This window comes from Anabrus simplex, chromosome 3, assembly GCF_040414725.1.
Source record: "Anabrus simplex isolate iqAnaSimp1 chromosome 3, ASM4041472v1, whole genome shotgun sequence".
NCBI classification, from domain to species: Eukaryota; Metazoa; Arthropoda; class Insecta; order Orthoptera; family Tettigoniidae; genus Anabrus; species Anabrus simplex.
This window is the reverse complement of record NC_090267.1, coordinates 456,731,368-456,749,800: the sequence shown is the minus strand read 5'-3', so window position 1 is coordinate 456,749,800 and position 18,433 is coordinate 456,731,368. Positions and strand designations below refer to the sequence as shown.

At 41.7% G+C, this 18,433-nt stretch overlaps 1 protein-coding gene across 1 annotated transcript in view; it reads right to left on the bottom strand.

The window, feature by feature from the left end:
• Cht5 (Chitinase 5) overlaps positions 1 to 7,148 on the bottom strand; it is a 137,723-nt gene extending 130,575 nt beyond the window's left edge. Inside the window, exon 1 of the mRNA XM_068226752.1 lies at positions 7,120 to 7,148. The gene's annotated coding sequence lies outside the window, so the exon portion shown is untranslated. The remainder of the gene's footprint in view (positions 1 to 7,119) is intronic.
• Between the last annotated feature and the right edge of the window lie 11,285 nt (positions 7,149 to 18,433).

Genomic DNA, 18,433 nt, shown 5'->3' with positions numbered 1-18,433 from the left:
GATATAGGATCTAACATAAATGTCCAAGACAATGGAGGACTCACTTCCATACCAACTGAAGTTAATGTGTCCCCACTCAGTAAATGATTCTCCACCAATACTAGAAAAACATATCGGTCCTCAATAGCTTTTCTTGGAATCCTTGTTATGCCACAAGAACATTGCATAGGTTCATAGAACTGATGCTACGTTTATGCAAGAAGAAACACATTTGTGTAAAAGTGCTGGTGACGTTGTTGATTTGGTTGTGTAGAGATTGATCGAGTCCGCCTCTGTGGTGTAGTGGTTAGTGTGATTAGCTGCCACCCTCAGAGGCCCGGGTTCGATTTCCTCCTCAGCCATCGTCGAAGTGTTTTTCCGTGGTTTCCCAGTTCTCCTCTAGGCAAATGCCGGGATGGGATGGTACCTAACTTAAAGCCACGGCCGCTTCCTTCTCTGTTCCTTGTCTATCCCTTCCAACCTTCCCATCCCCCACAGGGCGCCTGTTCAGCATAGCAGGTTAGGCCCCCTGGGCGAGGTACTGTTCCTCCTCCCCAGTTGCTGGGGCTGTACCTTAATTAAAGTCTCAGCTGCTTCCTTCCCCTTCCTAGCCCTTTCCTATCCCAACGTTTCCATAGGACCTATCTGAGTGGCATAAGGCAAATCGTATTAAAACACTATGGCTAAAAATCCCCATTCTTGGCAAGAATCGAACCCGGAGTACTCTGCACCTCTTATCCAGAACAAAGATACCCCTAAATAGCTCATCTTACGGGAAGGGAATATTATAAAAATATACTTGGTCACACAAGAGATGGCTTTCTGAGCCCAACATCACGCGTTGAATACCGTCTGAGGTCGATAACATTTACATTTGCTTGAAAAAGCGAAGTAACTGTTCCGAATAGCTGGGTTTACTGGCCCATGAAATGCGCTCTTGTGAGACTAAATCCTGGAATCTCTCAAAGATAACTGTTCCGACAAGTACCAGCATTGCAATCATCTCATCTTCTAACTAATACCACTTCTGGAAAAGTTACTCATACGATAGATTGTTCATAAAATATGAAATCTCTGCAACAACCCCAGAAACCTGAAAACATGAAATGGAGAGGTCCACGGATTGATTTTTAAAAATTGTTCCAAGCTACTTAAGCTGTTGTTTAACGTACTGTCTCGCTGGCCTCTAAATATAACTAATTTTGCAGGCTGCTTGCAGTAATTCCCTAATATGTTTCAGAGAGGGGTTCTGTAAGTCACAAATCAGTTTAGAGAAGATAACACAAATATTTGCTGTTTTTATCTCTTCATTTCCAAAACACATTAGTGAATTAGGAGAGGTCAGGCGACTAAAAGGTGACCCAGGGGCTTTCAGCATGGATTGGCGACCACGGGTCCCCAAGCTGAGTCCGACATTGCTTCCACTTACTTGTTTACGCTTCTGGCCTTCACATTTCTTATCCGACCTCTCTTTGTCAACTCTTGTTCTTTTTCAACCCCGACGGAAGGGCCTATCAGGTTTGCCTGGCCTAAGAGAGTCTTTCGTTTTCACGCCCATAGTGGCGATTTTTACCGATATCCTTATTCGGCAAAATGTCGGACCTCTGATTATTGTTAATGGAGGATGGTTACCCAGTTGTACTGTACTTCCTCTTTCAACAATAATCACAACCATCATCACATTAAGGGGTTCTTGCTTAGATATCTGTACAATTCAATTAATCATTGTCCGACTCGTTGGCTGAATGGTCAGCGTACTGGCCTTCGGTTCAGAGGGTCCCGGGTTCGATTCTTGGCCGGGTCGGGGATTTTAACCTTCATTGGTTAATTCCAATGGCCCGGGGGCTGCGAGTTTGTGCTGTCCCCAACATCCCTACAACTCACACACCACACATAACACTATCCTCCACCACAACAACACGCAGTTACCTACACATGGCAGATGCCGCCCACCCTCATCGGAGGGTCTGCCTTACAAGGCTAGAAATAGCCACACGAAATTTTTAAAAAAAATCATTCCAGTTATTGGACATGGCAATTAACTAAAATAAATTTAAATATAATAAAAATAGTTATTTAATTTAGTGTTTAGAAATGAAATAAGATATGAATTAATATTTTACGAACGTAAATATAATTTTTTAAATGGTTTTAAACTAATTTAATATTTTATAGAATAGTTCCAAACTATTTCAGCTGATAATTTACGAAAGAAAACTTATAAATCCACAATTTTAAATTATTCCAAACTACTCAAGGTAATGTTTCTGGTATTGTCTCGGTAGCCTTTGAATATAACTCCCTAAATGATGGTCAACTACGTATACAGTAATGTTTCATTACGCGGTCTATATTAATAATAGCACTTCTAATTTTTACCCATATTGTACAGGAAAGAGACCATCAGGCATGAAGGAAACGAAAATAACCATAATCTGGGTTATTGAGTCCTTCGAGTGAACTCTCAGTTCTATTTTCAAATAATTCGTCATTATAGACTGTTATGCCTCTCAACGTTCAGTCTGCAAGCTTCTGTGGATTAACTAACCTCATCTACAATCTTCTCTTTGCAACTAGCCCAGTGGCTTTTTTTTTTCATTAAATCGTTCAAAACCGAGTCTAACCATCGTTGGCTTGGTCTCTCTCTGCTTCTCTTACCTTCGTGTCCGAACCCATCACTCTCCCAGGTAACCTTTCCTCCTCTATTCGCCTCACATTACTCCATCAATAAAATCGATTTAAAGTGCGGCCAGTATCCAGTAATCGGGAGATAGTGGGTTCGAGCCCTACTGTCGGCAGCCCTGAAGATGGTATTCCGTGGTTTCCCATTTTCACACCAGGCAAATGCCGGGGCTGTACCTTAATTAAGGGCACGGCCGATTCCTTCCAGTTCCTAGGCCTTTCCTATCCCATCGTCGCCATAAGACATATCTGTGTCGGTGCGACGTAAAGCAAATAGCAACGAAGTCGATTTATACGTATATCTTTATCCCCCGAGTCCTTATCTCCTTATTTCAAGTACGCTCCAGACATTGTTTCCACCTGTCTGCACCAGTAATTATTCTCACTACTTCCATACACCTTACTTCTCATTTAGGGATAAAGAATCTGGAGTACACCCGGCTTTCACTCCTGTGCAGCAACGTCTGTTTGAAAATAGACTGGTTTAAAGACAGTTCTATTTATGAGCTGACTTATTTCTTACAGAATACCGTTGGTCACAACTGTGAGATCGTTGCATTAGCTTTGCTGCACGCTGATTAAATTTCTTTTAGTGCTTTTATATCCTAAGTACTTGAGGAGAATAGGAGAGAAATTATCCACCTTTCAATACAAAATTAAATGGAATAACTAAAAATTACACCATTTCATATGTATGGGACCAGTTTTGACCTTTGCGCAGGGTCATCTCCAGCCATGTAATTTAAAATCGGCAAGTTAATAAAAATATACAAAACACTTAAAACCTAGAAAAAACACATCCAGTACATAAAAACACATTAAAATGTTACATACACAGAGCTTAAAAACACTGTAACCTCTGTAACAAGCTGGAGGTACATGCAGTAATCAAATGTGATGAGGAGTGCGTTTTTCATGACAACCATTCATGTGCGACTTATTCAAATAAGTTAAAATTAATGAAATTTGACATAGCTTATATATAGTCATTTAATGTGTTTTTAAGCTCTGTGTATGTAGTATTTTAACGTGTTTTTATGTTTTTGGGTATGTTTTTTTTTTCTAGGTTTAAATGCTTTGTATGTTTTTATTAACTTGCCGATTTTAAATTACATGGCTGAAGATTGAGCCTACGCAAGGGTCGAGACTGGTACCATACATACGAAATGCTGTCACTTTTAGTTATTCCATTTAATTTTGTATTGAAAGGTGGATAATTCCTCTCCTATTCTCCTGAATGCTGTGTCAATACGGATCAAATATGAAGTTTCTTACTTACTGAAAATGAAAACCTACAACCTGTTTTCCAGTCATTGACCGGTCAGGGATGGAATGAATGAAGCAGATATAGGCCATTAGTACGATGGGGTCGCCAATCCCAAAGTGATTTATTAATGACTGATAGATGCTATGACATGAGAATGGAGAGTGTTGCTGCAATCAAAGATGACAGGGAAACCGGAGTACCCGGAGAAAAACCTGTCCCGCCTCCGCTTTGTCCAGCACAAATCTCACATGGAACGACCGGGATTTGAACCACGGTATCCAGCGGTGAGAGGCCGACGCGCTGCCGTCTGAGCCACGGAGGCTCCTTTCTTACTTACTATGTACTTGAAATGTTCCACCTGTTACAATGTTATATTCCCCATCTGATACTCAGTTCTCTTAAGTTTCTTCCCTACTGACATCTCTCCAGTCTTGGAAATACTCATTTTCATACCATACTCTCTGCCCCTCATTTCGAGCTATTACATTGCAGATTTTCAGCATAGTCTGCAATTAAGACCAAATCGTCGGAATCGGCCAAATCGTTTACTACATTTCCACCCAATTAAATCGCTCCCTGCCAGTAAATGATCCATTTATATTGTAAAGAGCAAAAGTGAAAGATTACAGCCTTGTCTAAACCCAATAATTCCATTGTTGGCACCCTGAATGTGGTTTTCCGTGGTTTCTCATTTTCACATCAAGCTAATGCCGGGGCTGTATCTTTATTACGGCCACGATCGCTTCCTTCCCAGTCCCAGATCTGCTCTATCCCATTGTTACCATATGAACTGTCTGAATCTGTGCAACCTAAAACAAATAGGCTACCAAAAGGAAAACTCATCGCAGCCCGATTGTCTTATATTACTTTTAAGTTGGTAGTGGTGATTATTGAGCCGGCCCCGTGGTGTAGGGGTAGCGTGCCTGCCTCTCACCCGGAGGCCCCGGGTTCGATTCCCGGCCAGGTCAGGGATTTTTACCTGGACCTGAGGGCTGGTTCGAGGTCCACTCCGCCTACGTGATTAGAATTGAGGAGCTATCTGACGGTGAGATAGCGGCCCCGGTCTAGAAAGCCAAGAATAACGACCGAGAGGATTCGTCGTGCTGACCACACAACACCTCGTAATCTGCAGGCCTCCGGGCTGAGCAGCGGTCGCTTGGTAGGCCAAGGCCCTTCAAGGGCTGTAGCGCCATGGGGTTTGGTTTGGTTTAGTGGTGATTATTGTTTTAAGAGAAATTACAACTAGGCAACTATCCTCTGTATAACACTAATCAGAGAGGAAATATGGAAGGGATCTGGCACTTCCAAAAATGAAGATATCGGCCAAAGGAAGACAAGGGACACGAAGGGCGTGAAAATGAAAGACGCCCTAGGCCTCGAGTGCTCTAATACCATCGGGGTCAGAAAAGAACAAGAGTTTACCAAGCGAGGTCCGACGGGATAGATTAAAGAGAGGAGCCTGGCACAAGTCAGTGGAAGCAATGCCAGGACTCAGCCGAGGGCCCCGTGGTCACCAACCCACACTCCCAAGTTGAGAGCCCTTGGAGCCCCTTTAGTCGCCTCTTAGGACAGGAAGGGGATATCGTGGGTGTTATCCTACCGCCCCTATCCACAGGGGATTACCTTTAATCCCATATTCCTTCAGTATAGTCACTTCATTTTTCCTTAAGACTCTGTCCTATTCCTCCTCTAGATCTACGAAACAGACATAACTGTCTATTCTCATAGCAAGCATTTGTTAAGGGGACACATGACTGAGATAGTGCGATTTTTGACCACAAAAAATAAAACAATCCGCCTTTGTGGTGAAGTAGTTAGCGTGATTAGCAGCCACCTCAAGAGGCGCGGATTCGATTCCCGGCTCTGCCACGAAATTTGAAAAGTGGTACGAGGGCTGGAACGGGGTCCACTCAGCCTCGGGAGGTCAACTGAGTAGAGGTGGGTTCGATTCCCACCTCAGCCATACTGGAAGTGGTTTTCCGTGGTTTCCCAATTCTCCTCCAGGCAAATGCCGGGATGGTACCTAAGTTAAGGCCACGGCCGCTTCCTTCCCTCTTCCTTGCCTATCCCTTCCACACTTCCCATCCCTGCACAAGGCCCCTGTTCAGCATAGCAGGTGAGGCCGCCTCGGCGAGGTACTGGTCATACTCCCCAGTTGGATCCCCCGACCAAGAGTTTGAAGCTCCAGGACAGTGCCCTTGAGGCGGTAGAGGTGGGATCCCTCGCTAAGTACGAGGGAAAAACCGAACCTGGAGGGTAAACAGATGATGATGATGATGATGATGATGATGATGATGATGTTTCTAACTTCCTAATGCTTTCTTCTGTCTTACAATTTTGTCAGCTCTTAGCAAGCATAAAATGCTCCTTGTGACAGAGTTCTTATCATGTTCATCAGAAATTTTCAGATAAAGTTTCAGTATGCTCAGGAATTAACAGTAGTTCTGCATGTTATCAGTTGAATATTATCTTCGTATTTTTGCTTATTGTATGATTAATGAAAAAATTTAAAATCTTGTATCTCCAATAGTTTGTACCTGACTGCAAAACGCAGTTATTATTAAGTCAAATTATAGGCCAAAAATAATTAAAACTGCCGCAAGGACAATTTTCCGTGCAACATAAAAATATTAATTAACAATCGAAACCGACTTTCAACCTATTAGGTCGTGTTACGTACTATATGTACGACCTAATAGGTTGAAAGTCGGTTTCGATTACAATGCGGTCGTGAAAATTCAATATTCATTAATTAACAACTTTGCAACAAATAAACTAATCAACTCCAAATTTTGTGTGATGCTATATATTATTATAATATGCTTGTATTTTAAATTTGGTTGTGAAAAGTGGTAAATTGAAGTTCAATATTTCAGTCATGACTCCCCTTATTTGACATACAGGAAGTCCTGTCCTGACAGCCCCTATGTGGTCTGAAACCACATTGTTTTCCATCCAGTATTCTTCCCTATTGATAGTACCCACTTTCCAAAATTCCTGTGAAATGCATCACAGTCACATGAAGACTTTCCATGAGATTCAATTTTAAAATAATGAAATGTGAATAGAAAATTAAGTATCTAATATTTTTGAAAAGAAATAGTACATCAAGAATGTTCTATGAAACTTGAAGTTCCGAATGAGTGTTTACGATTGGCGAGTGGCACGTGTAAGGTTGTGGGAGCACCTACCTGGCTGTGTGCGTTCGACTCAACCGCTGCTGTCCAACTGAGCGAAAACCTCCGACACTCTAAATGTTGTTGAGCGGCTAGCCAACCAAGTTATTGACCTTCCTCTGCTAGCCTATGACAGTACTAATACGAAGCAGACCGGTTCTCCCAGTGTCACCCCAAGATGATACAAAACAGTTACTTATAAGCACTGCTATATGCTACTTTCTGCGATCCGGTCAGTGGTAGCCAAACTAAAAACTAGGACGATGATGAGGTCGGACTGTCAGGTACCGGTAGAAACACCTACCTGCATAATCCTCACCTGAAAAATGTATCTCGTCATCTAAATCCTGACGTGACCACATTCTCTCAGAGCAGAAAAAATCTGAATCGTTTGTTTTAGAAACAACAAGTTCAGATAGGTATATTATTCAGGAAAAAAAACAAATGTTTCTGAAAGAACATCTTCAAGCTACTTGACCATCATATTTTAAGAATTGTTTCTTCTTCTTCTTCTTCTCCTTCTGCTTAATCTGTTTACCCTCCAGGGTAGGTTTTTCCCTTGGACTCAGAGAGGAATCCCAACTCTGCCGCCTCATGGTCAGTGTTCTGGGGCGTGAGACATTGGGTCGGGGGATGAAACTGGGGAGGAGGACCAGTACATCGCCCGAGCTGCCTCACCTGTTATGTGGAACAGAGGCCTTGTAGTGGATGGGAAGACTGGAAGGGATAGACAGGGAAGAGGGAAGGAAGTGGCCACGGCCTTAAGTTAGGTACCATCCCAGCATTTGCCTGGAGGAGAAGTGGGAAAACCACTTCGAAGATGGCTGAGGAGGAAATCGAACCCTCCTCTACCTAACTGACCTCCCGAGGCTTAGTGGACGCCGTTCCAGTCTTCGTACCACTTACATCTTTTCTAATTTTAAGAACTGGTCCTCCTCTGTGATGTAGTGGTTAGTGTGATTACTTGCCTTCCCCGGAGGCCCGGGTTTGACTCCCGGCTCTGCTACGAAATTTGAAAAGTGGTATGAGGAATGAAACAGGGTCCACTCAGCCTCGGAAGGCCAACTGAGTAGAAGGGAGGGGAGGGGGGTTCGATTCCCACCTCATCCATCCTCGAAGTAGTTTTCCGTGGTTCCCACTTCTCATCCAGGCAAATGCGAGGATGGTACCTAACTTAAGGCCACGGCCGTTTTCTTCCCTCTTCCATGTCTATCCCTTCCGATTCCCCCCCCCCCCCCCACAAAGCCCCTGTTCAGCAAAGCAGGTGAGGCCGTTTGGGCGAGGCACTGGTCCTTTTCCCCTGTTGTATCCCCGACCCAAACTCTCACGCTCCAGGACATTACCCTTGAGGCGGTAGAGGTGGGATCCCTCATTGATTCCGAGGGAAAAACCAACACTGGACGGTAAAATGATTAAGAAATAATAATTATTGGATTCTTTAGAATTAACCAATTTAACCAATTTGACTCTCCAAAGAGCGTTTAAGGTTTTTTAAAGCATGATAAAGTAATTAAACAACATGTTAACTTCAAATTCATGCAGGCTATCCCGTCGTATCACCTGGATCGCAGAATTTACACTAACTTGTCACGTTTGTATTGTTACGGAGCAACGAGAAAGTTGGCCATGCAGTTAGGGTTACACAGCTGTGAGCTTGCATTGGGGAGATGGCGGGTTCGAATCACATCATCGGCAGCCCTGAAGATGGTTTTCCGTAGTTCCTCATTTTAAACCGGAAACACTGGATGTGTTACTGCGGCCTTAAAGCATTAGTAAACGAAACAAGTCCAGAAGGGTATATTTTCCATAGTTTAAAATGAAACTTCTGTTTTAACGATTGGCTTTACTTCGCACCGACACAGATAGGTCTTTGACGACGATGGGAAAGGAAAGGGCTAGGAGTGGGAAGGAAGCAACCGTGGCCTTAATTAAGGTAGAGCCCCAGCATTTTCCTGCTATAAAAATGGGAAACCACGGAAAACCATCTTCAGGGGTTCGAACCCACTATCTCCCGAATACAACCTCACAGCTGCGCGCCCCTAACCACGCGACAAGCTCGCTCGGTACGGAAACTTCGGTTTCGGCTCAAATACCACAATTTTCTTGTCAAAGAACGCTGATCGGTCTTAAAAGGGGCAACATAGTAACGTTATAATATGGATGGTCTCTTTAGAGAGGGGGATGAGGAGAATTTAGAATCCGTCTTGATCAGAGCCAGGCTATAACATACAAAAGCACCTGGGCCACATAGCTACTGCATTAAACAATTATGCATGCTAATTTTTATACGACCGGGCGAGTTGGCCGTGCGCGTAGAGGCGTGCGGCTGTGAGCTTGCATCCGGGAGATAGTAGGTTCGAATCCCACTATCGGCAGCCCTGAAGATGGTTTTCCGTGGTTTCCCATTTTCACACCAGGCAAATGCTGGGGCTGTACCTTAATTAAGGCCACGGCCGCTTCCTTCCAACTCCTAGGCCTTTCCTATCCCATCGTCGCCATAAGACCTACTGTGTCGGTGCGACGTAAAGCCCCTAGCAAAAAAAAAAAAATTATACGGTAAACGACGCGGAAATAATCCTCTATGACGCAGTTTTGTTATTAATGATACCGGTACGGTGTATAAAAGTTTGCAACAAGAATGTAGATGTGCCACTTCAACGCTACAAGCAAAACAGCATGGGGCAAGATCAAAATCCTTACTCTTCACCCATATTTCATTTAATACTTTCAACTAAATGTAACCTGATCACATCCATCACGTATTTAGCGAGCAGGGTGACCAAGAATGTTAACGTGCTACGGCTATGGAGCGAAGCTCTGCATTCGGAAGTCGTGTGGGTACGAACCCCACCTTTGACTGTCCTGATAATATTTTTATGTGGTTCACCATTTTCAATTCTAGGCAAATGCCGGGAGAGTTCCTATTCTTAGGGTACAGCTGATTCCTTCCATCTCCTTACCCAGTTTCATTTAGCATAATTCATTTCATCTTCCTTACCTCCTCAACTGGCGATGGCGTCTGGAAGGGCATCCAGCCGTAAAGCATGCCGTATAACTTCATCTCGACTTATCCTCGACCCCGTATCAGGAAACGGGACTAAGGTGTAGACATAAACATTATACATATATTTAAGGTTTAAACTGCTACTACCTTATCTATACCTTCTCTTGCAATTTCTTTTATTATCATATATACTAGCTGATGTACCCGTGCTTCGCTACGGAATTCTACATTGTATGCAGATTTGTAGGTTAGGTAGAGTACACGTGAGCAAAACTGTATTAAATTGCATAGTTCTTAACGTTACACTGGAAACGCAACGGAGAACTCATCAAACATCTTTTCTCATATGAAGACTGCGTTAGGGAATTTTCATTGTAATGTCAGGCCCGCTTGCCTACCATCAGTCACAATCAGGTTGGGGAACTGCATTATAATGGCAGGCACTCACTCTCCACCTGCCTTTTTACATCCTCAGAAAGACAGTCTTAGTGGTTTTCCCAACTGAAATGAACAAAGTTCCTTACGATGACGTCAGTAGGAATGGCGCGAGTAAAGGCAATGATTTTACGTAAAATACTCGATCAAATGAAAAAACAGATATTTTCTCACTTTTAACGAACAGTACTACGCTGCCGATTTAAGAGCTGGAATGACCAGGCCGCAGAGAGAAAAAATCCTATATGACTTGGAGGCAATTTTTTCCTCCAAGCCAGAGGACAAACCCCTCCCCCACCCCCTTTCACTGCTAATTTTGAATAAAATGAATGTAGAATTTAATAAAAGTGAAGAGGAAGAAGCTTTTCTCAAAGAAACGGCTCTTTTCAGTGTTGAATTTTGAGTTATTTAGTGAATTGTGGTGCTATAATTTGGAATTTGCCTCAATTATAATTCTAGACCAGGTCATACTACTACTTCTACTACTAAGCGAGCCTCTGCCTTAAGAGTGCACATTTCTCATTCAAAACGACCGGGCGAGTTGACCGTGCCGTTAGGAGCGCGCAGCTGTGAGCTCGCATCCGGGAGATAGTGGGTTCGAACCCCACTGTCGGCAGCCCTGAAGATGGTTTTCCGTGGTTTCCCATTTTCACACTAGGCAAATGCTGGGGCTGTACCTTAATTAAGGCCACGACCGCTTCCTTCCCTTTCCTAGGCCTTTCCTGTTCCATCGTCGCCATAAGACCTATCTGTGTCGCTGCGACGTTCAGCGAATTGCATTCAAAACAGCGCGTCAGAGTAGGGATCGAATAGCCGGAATACTATGATGAACCAGTGAGCTACGTACCGGCAGTATCAGAAAATATACGAACCAGAGGAATGACATGCTAAAGAAGAACGCTTTCTAACTCCCCAGCTATTTCCCGCCAATATTCAGTCAGGCTGTAATACTCGGTACGAAGCAGTAATCCCATCTATCGGAGTTGAGCGGCAGCATAAGAGACAAAGTACATCACCACAAACAATGGTCAATGTAATGTTATTGTTGATCAGTGTTATGCACTTTCTGTATTGTAGGCCTTTACATTTAGTTTTCTTCCGACTCTGAAATACCACTCTTATGTTAGTCGGTACGGTAAAACTGAATAAAACATAAATGGTTGGAAATCGTATTCCCTATAACTTTTGTTATGTAGTACTTTTCGATAGGACTAATAACATAGGTATTTAAAAATTAAATTCTAGGCGCCTTCTTCTAAACTACAATTTCATACAGGGCGAATACAATTGTTTATTACTTGGACTGCAGTTTCTTACTTCCCGACCTTCATTAAATCCTGTTAACCCATTTTCTCGTGGCTCGGCGTTGATATGGACTTGGCAACAAAACTACAAATTCATGAATATTTGTGTTATCAAAGCCGGTACGGTAACAATGTATGACATAAATGGTCGGAAATTTAATTCTATATACCTTTAGTTATGTGGTATTTATCGATAGGATCACTAATAATATAAATATTTGAGAATTCAATTTTAGGCCTTCCCCTAAACTACCATTTCACTCAGCGTGAGTAAAATGATTTATAGCCTGGATTGTAGTGGCTCATCCTCTGACTTCACATACCAATTTTCATTAAATTATCTTCATCTGTTTTCTCGTGATGCGTGTACATACATACATACATACAGACAGACAGACAGACAGACAGACAGACAGACAGACAGACAGACAGAAATTACGAAAAAGTAAAAAGTGCATTTCCTTGTTACTAGGGACATGACCGATACAGAAATACCATTCTTTTCAAATTCTGAGCAATGTACAGACAAAACTCTTATTATATATATATATATAGATAGATTATTTCACCTTTTGCGGCACTCGCAAGTAACCGATCGTGTCAAATTAGCATTCAAAAGAAAGAGAATAGACATCAGCAGTGACGAATTGTACTCTCATTTCATAAATATCTATAATTTCTTTAAAAATGAGTTTAAAAAATTGTTTGGAGTGTGCGATTTGCAAATACTGTTGCTGAAGGAAAATACGCGACATCATTGCTGTCCACTTCACATTTTGGCCGCTGGGACGCCTGTTTTATGTCATTAAAACATGTTGTAATCATCAGTAGTTAAGGAAAGAATGATCGTAAAGCCAAAAATTACTTCCGGAACATTCCTTAGAGATGTTCAATGAATTTCCAATTTCTTTGAAATAATTTAAGAAAAGGCTAGGAAACAACAAAAATGGGGAATATGCCACCTGGGCGACTACCCTAAATGCAGATCAGTATTGATTGATTGATTGATTGATTGATTTGTCAGTATAATCATGCTCTTGCATTTGCTTCCGTTCAAGTGAATACCATAAATGTTAAGAAATCAAAGATTACATTAAGTGGTAAGTAAGACTGTCTAATATTGTACTGATTTGTGTATTCCTTAGTTCTGCTGCTAGTTAGTTGCTTTACGTCGCACCGACACAGATAGGTCTTATGGCGACGATGGGACAGGGAAGGGCTAGGAGTGGGAGGGAAGCGACCGTGGCCTTAATTAAGGTACAGCCCCAGCATTTGTCTGGTGTGAAAATGGGAAACCACGGAAAACCATTTTCAGGGCTGCCGACAGTGGGGTTCGAACCTACTATCTCCCGAATACTGGATACCGGCCGCACTTAAGCGACTGCAGCTATCGAGCTCGGTATTCCTTAGTTCACCAGTAGTTCATTACATATATATATTGCACCCGCCCCCACCCTAAAAGGCACCGGCATTGAATCTACAGGGTCGCACTTGGGTCAAGAAAATTATAAATAAATAGGCACTGAACTAAAGTAATCTTAAAGGCGTACAGGGGAGGAGAAGCGGATCATACATAACTAAAATGAGAACACATTCGAATTAAAGATTTAACTCAAAAACCGGTTTATTCAACCTTAATGATGATGGGAAATGGCGCATTAAGATACACTGATGAACTACATTAATATTCATAATTGTTGTGAATTATCATGTGGACGTCTGTCCGTTATGCTTGATAGAAATGAGTACGTTTATCGCGAAGTGATGTATCGTGACATGAAGCGAATGGAAAATTTTATCATAACACTGAGGCTATATTATATCACTAACACATAAAACTAACATGCACCGACAACATGTCTGAGCAATCCCTACTCTAATGAAGACCTAGATTTCCCAATGAAATGACGTAAAAGAAAAATGCACTCATATGAGACAACACCTGGGTTCAAACCGACCCTCGCTAGTATAGACATTGCCAGGCTGATGGACAGAACCACCGCTGACCTTATTTACAATCAAACATGACACAAAGAACACATAAAAATCATACATGATATGAAGCAAAATACGCGAGGCACTTTAATCTTCTGACGCTGTAGGCTTCCAATGCCTACGTTGAGCATCGAACTGACAACCCCTTGCGATGAAGACAGGGTCCTGTAATCCCTATCTATATTATACTCAAACCATTAACAATTATTCACTAGCAAACATTAGCATTCTCGGCCGGGCGACTTGTTAATAAATACACTACTCTGGCGTGTTGAATAAATCACATATTTAGCCGTCCAGAAAGGCCTATTTCTCTTTACTTTAAAAGCCCCTTTCTTTTTTACAAAGCTGGGACACATACAAAAACACGACTGGTGGCAGGGTCAGACGATCTCCTCCCCTTTCCACATGCGGTCAACAGCCCCACCATTAGCAGGCGTAACATTTCCTTTCATAAGGACACAAGACCATTCACTCGGAAGTACGTCTACAATAAACTGAGGTCTCATAACTCGCGCAAATCACTTTGAATTCAACACATATTTTCCCAACAGTATCACGTCACTTTCACAACGCGACTCCGGTATTACAATGCTAATATTTGTGCGATTATTATTATTATTATTATTATTATTATTATTATTATTATTATTATTATTATTATTACTGCCATTCTACATGACTTACCCGCTGCTTTGATCATACCTGGTCATCGTGCGGAATCTATTTAGCAATTACAATATAATTACGTACTCGCACAGCAATTAACATCTGATTACTAACTTCTAGTTAATCGATGGTTAGTACCTGGTTACTTTATCGTCACAGGCAATACATTAATTAATTAATTAATTAATTAATTAATATTCACACGGATTGCTATTTGACACTCGCATTATAATCACATCCTGGTAAATTTAATCGCATAATCAATTTAAATCATAACGCTCCCTATCTAAGTATTTCAGGGGGGGGTGCTTTGGTTGTCAGTTCTGCCGGAGATTCGTAGTTCCGTGCCTTCACACCATATAGTACTTACCATTTTTACTTGCCATGCACTTACCAAATTAGAATAATTACTCTAATTAATAACTACTCTAAATGCAATCCCCTAGACTCATTACTACCGGTCTTCTGACGCAAATAATCAAACAAAATCTCCCAAGATAAAAGAATTGAATAAATTTCTACCACATGCAAAACTAAAGTATTATATTCCCTAAATTATTTACAATCAATGACTCAGACCTGTCGTCGGCTTCCTAAATTAAGAATTAACAACTACGCGCCCATTTCGGCGCTTTATTTCAACTGGACTACATCTTTAACCTTTTATAGCGTCAGCTTACGATAAACATTTCCCATCCCCACTAGGCATGCCAGATATTCAAATTAATACTCATCTCTATCACATGACGACACCTTCGTCAATTCAGGAGGTCCATCCTGGGCTTACGCTTGGTCCATGGGCACCGCGGTGATTACTTGCCTTTCCATACCACCTTCAAGTTGAGAGTCCATAGTTCCTTGCTGGTGGAGCCGATGGCAGTAAATCCTGTCCACAGACACGTCACTGTTTAATTCCACACTCTGGTTAACAGCGTTCAGCGTGAACGTCCGGTCACGATCTCGGATACGACTACGTATTCCGCGGTTCAGTACCGAATCCTGTCTATCTCTCAGCCACTATTCAGTCTGCCGCTACGTAATACTATCGTGCTATAGTAATGATAATAATATTACTTTCAGCACTGAATGTTCGCGACATATCACGGTTTTATAAAAAGTTAACACTGGTGTCACGGAGACCAAATCTATACACTGTGTATGCGAATTCTATTATTTCACTTGAAATGGGAGTTAACTTCACTTGAACAAAGAACTAATGAGGGCTTAACCAAGCATAGCTTCGCCGTCGATAAGCCGCGAGTCCCGAGTGACGCTCGTCCCTTACTGCAGTGGTTTTTACAAGGGAGCGATACCCCTTCCACTAATTTGCGTGTTGCCTATCCACGGCACACTTGAGGTGTAATAGTACGGCTAATCAGGTGACCAATATTTAGTTGATGTGATTGAGACATATCCATTCAATTATCCTTCGGTGGATCTCCTTTAATTAATTAAGATCTGTCCGGCTTCCCCTACCACGCGGGGTGAACTCCCTCCGTCAAGGACGTGTCATGAGAATAAACAGATGGCCCCGGTACTTTTCCACGCAGAAACAACACAATATTCTTTCTTCTTCTGAAAGTTATCAAGAAAGGGGACATTAGACACTCTAAATAAATGTCCCAGTGACATTTATCCCTTTTAAATCGGGAGACGACTCCAGAATTCGAGTTTCATTAATTTCTAGATCGTAGATAATTAAGTTGGCTAGTCCGAATTCAAGATGGCTTCTATATTTCGTTTCGAAAAAAGTTGGGTTCCCCTCATTCTCTGAGTCTTGAGGAAAAGATGTCTTCTCTCGAGTGATGTCATGAGGAATCCCCATTCATAACCCCTCCCGGGTCCAGATGGGCTTGCGTTCCGCTGCGGGCCCCCGCTACACAAAGGACAATATGGCGCAATAGGTCGCAAACAAAGAAATCTCGTAAAATAACTTTAAAAGACTCAATTTATCTATCTTAATGGTATGAATAATAATTACTTTCGGTATTACCTGTATTAATGATATGAATATTAATCAATTTCAGCATTGTTTTCCTTAAATGGCATTGCGTGCGTAATTACGAAGATCAATATCAACCAAAGGTCCTCAGATCATGCCCCTGTCGGGTTCAATATATATATAAAATAGGAGTTTTGTCTGTACTTTGCTCAGAATTTGAAAATAATGGTATTTCTGTATCAGTCATGTCCACAGTAACAAGGAAATGCATTTTTTACTTTTCCGTAATTTCTGTCTGTCTGTCTGTCTGTCTGTCTGTCTGTCTGTCTGTCTGTCTGTCTGTCTGTACACGCATCACGAGAAAACGGCTGAAGAGAACTTCATGAAAATCGGTATGTAAAGTCGGGGGATGAGCCACTACAATCTAGGCTATAAATTATTTTATTCACGCTGAGTGAAATGGTAGTTTAGGGGAAGGCCTAAAATTCAATTCTCAAATATTTATATTATTAGTGGTCCTATCGATAAATACTACATAACAAAAGTTACATAGAATTAAATTTACGATCATTTATGTCTTGTACATTTTTACCGTAGCAGTTACGATAACCGAGATATTCATGAATTTCGATTTTTGTTGCCAAGTCCGCATCAACGCCGAGCCACGAGAAAATGAATGAACAGAATTTAATGAAAATCGGTATATAGAGTTGAAAAAGAAGAAACTAGGCTATAGCCTAAGCTATAAACAATTTTACTGACCCTGAATTAAATTGTAGTTTAGGGGCAGCAACTAAAATTTAATTTTCTAAATACCCTACCTCTGTTATTGGTCCTATAGAAAAGTACTACATAACAAAAGTTATAGAGAATACAATTTCCGATCATTTATGTTTTATTCAGTTTTACCGTACCGATTATGATAAGAGTAGTATATCAGAGTCGGAAGAAAACTAAATGTGAAGGCCTAGAAAATCGAAAGCGCAACAGTAACATTACCTTGACCATTGTTTGTTGTGATGTTCTTTGTTTGTTATGCTGCCACTCAACTCCGATTGATGGGAATACTGTTGCGTACCGAGTATAACAGCCTGATTGAACATTGGCGGGAAATAGCTGGGAGGTTAGGAAACGTTTTTCATTAGCATGCCATTCCTTTGCATCATATACTGTCTGATACTGCCGGTACGTAACACACTGGTTCATCATAGTATTCCAGCTATTCGATCCCTACTCGGACGCGGTGTTTTGAATGAGCAGCGTGCACATTTGGCAGAGGCTCACTTAGTAATAGTAGTATGACCTGGTCTAGAATTACAATTTAGGCCTATTCCAAATTATAGCACTACAATTCCCTAAATAATTCAAAATTCAACCCTGAAAAGAGCCGTTTCTTAAAAAAAGCGCCTTCCTATTCACTTTTATTAAATCCTACATTCATTTTATTCCAAATTAGCAGCGAACAGGGGTTTTCTCTTCTGGCTTGGAGGAAAAATTTGCCTCCAAGTCAGATCTTTCCGCCGCCAGTGTAGTGAAATGAGATTTTTCCGACTCATCGTGTACTCCTAGGAAACAGATTAGTGAAAGGACATAGATTTGCACTGAGACTCTCCACTATTCGACCCCCAACCCCCCCGCCGAAAAAAAGGCGAATAGTTTTCACGGATCACGGCTGTCTGCGGCTTGGTCTTTCCAGCTCTGGAACTTTGGACTGGTAGATCGGCAGCGTAGTACTGTTCGATACAAGTGAGAAAATGCGTGGTTTTTTTATTTGACCGAGTATTTCATATTGCTTTTAATCGCACCATTTCTGCCGACGTCTTTGTAATGACCTATGTTCATTTCACTTACGAAAACCACTATGACAGCCTTTCTGAGGATGAAAAAAAGGTGGAGAGTGAGTGTCTGCCATTATAATGAAAACTTCCCAACCTGATTGTGACTGATGGTAGGCAAGCGGGCCTACCATTACAATGAAAA